At 46.4% G+C, this 2,125-nt stretch overlaps 1 pseudogene; it reads left to right on the top strand.

The window, feature by feature from the left end:
* Positions 1-669: 669 nt before the first annotated feature.
* LOC122226021 lies at positions 670-1,921 on the top strand (annotated as a pseudogene).
* Positions 1,922-2,125: the final 204 nt, after the last annotated feature.

Here is a 2,125-nt window from a genome sequence, read left to right as displayed (position 1 = left end):
GCTATGATACTCATGGCTGGCCATTCATTTCACAAATGTTCACAGAACACATATAATCTCCAATTCTATAGAAATTACATAGGTCACACTAAGCTATATATATGAAGCATAAGCTTAAAATATAATAGAAATAGAATGCTAGCATTCAGTTAGGTATCATACAGGGCTACAAAGTGCCAAAAACAAAATGCACAAGTGGCAAATACCCTTATAATTGACTACTTATGAAATCTAGTAGTCATAATATTATTTAAGTGATTAAACATTTCATCACTCATAGTGGGACATCCTATAATGTTGTTTCCTGTTGTGACACAATATGAAATAAATAGCAACATCTAAAAAGCATTCTTGCCAAAAAAATTTAACTTGAATGTAATCAAGCCTTTATGCCTAACTTCCAGATTATAAAATAATGAAGGAAGTTTAGAAATTAGTCCAGCAGCAGCAAAAAGGAAAAAAAAAGTCAGAAAAAATCTAGAATGTGGAAAATTCTAGAAGACAACTTTTGGATCTCAAAAAGCCAATGTCATAGAGGGGGAAAAAAAAAAAAGTCCTGGAAGTGTTCTAGATTAGGAGAAGCTAAAAAAGACATAATAATCAAATGCAATGATTTAACATTGCATTACTTTGAAGAAATCCTATAAAAAGTATTTTGGAGACAAGGCAATGTTAATATGGACTGGAGTATTATATGATATTAGGGAGTTATTATTAGTTTTCTTAAGTGATAATGGTGTTGAGGTTGATAGAACACTTATTTTTAGGAGAAGTTTGTTAAAGAATTTAAAGGCTGTGGTATTCAGAATCAAGAAAACAGAACTTGCGACCCCAGTGAGAGTCCATCCCGTGAGCATAAGCCCCTACCCCTGGCCACCCCAGCGCCTCAGCTGCTACGCCTCAGTCTACACCATCACCAGTTCACTGGAAGACCACCCCACGGTGTTCCTGGTAGACAACGGCTACAGCAGGTGCTAAGGCCTGCTTCACAGGTGATGATGCCCCCCCAAGCTGTCTTCCCCTACATCGTGGGGTGCCCCAGGGCGTCATGGTGGACATGGGCCAAGAGGACTCCTACATGGGCGATGAGGTCCAGAGCAAGAGGGGCACCCTGACCCTGAAGTACCCCATCGAGCATGGTATCTTCACCCACTGGGACGACATAGAGAAGATCTGGCACCACACTTTCCACAATGAGCTACATGTGGCCCCCGAGGAGTACCCCATGCTGCTGACCGAGGTCCCCCTGAACCCTAGAGCCAACCGTGAGAGGAGACCCAGATCATGTTGGAGACCTTCAACACCCCAGTCATGTATATGTGGCCATCCAGACCGTGCTATTCTTGCACGTGTCTGGCTGTACCCCGGCATCCTGGTGGACTCCAGGGACTGGGTCCCCTATACCCATACTGCACCCATCTACAAGGGCTACGCCCTCCCCTAGACTTCTCGCCCTGGACTTCGAGCAGGACATGGCCACCGCGGCCTCCAGCTCCTCCCTGGAGAAGAGTGATGTAGGAGCTGCTAGACCCGCGGGTCATCACCACTGGCAACGAGACGGTCCGCTGCCCCAAGGCACTCTTCCAACCTTCCTTCCTGGACATGGAGTCCTGTGGCATGCACGAAATTATTTTCAACTCCATCAAGAAACGTGACAGCAACATCCTCAAGGACCTCTACACCGAAAGGGTGCAGTCTGGTGGCACCACCACGTACTCTGACGTCGCTGATGGAATGCAGATCCCCGCCCTGGCAACCTGAGCAATGAAGCTCGAAATCACGGCACCGCCTGAGCGCAAGCACTCCATGTGAATCGGTGGCTCCATCCTGGCCCCTACTGCCCACCTTCCAGCAGACATGGGTCAGGAAGCAGGATTATGCCGAGTCCGGCCCCTCCAACGGCCACTGCAGAGGCAGTTAGGCGGACTATTGTTAGTTTTGTGCCTTACACCCTTTCTTGACAAAACCTAACTTGCGAAGAAAACAAGATGAAACTGGCATGGCTTTATTTGCCTTGGTTTTGTTTATGTTGTGTGTTTTGTCCTTTGGTTTTTAGTGTTGGGGGTGGGGGTGGAGCTTGACTCAGGATTTTAAAACTGAAACAGTGAAGGGGACAGCAGTTGGT

Source organism: Panthera leo, chromosome C1 (assembly GCF_018350215.1).
Source record: "Panthera leo isolate Ple1 chromosome C1, P.leo_Ple1_pat1.1, whole genome shotgun sequence".
NCBI lineage: Eukaryota > Metazoa > Chordata > Mammalia > Carnivora > Felidae > Panthera > Panthera leo.
Note: the sequence above shows the minus strand (reverse complement) of the source record. Positions and strands in the feature narration are given on the sequence as shown.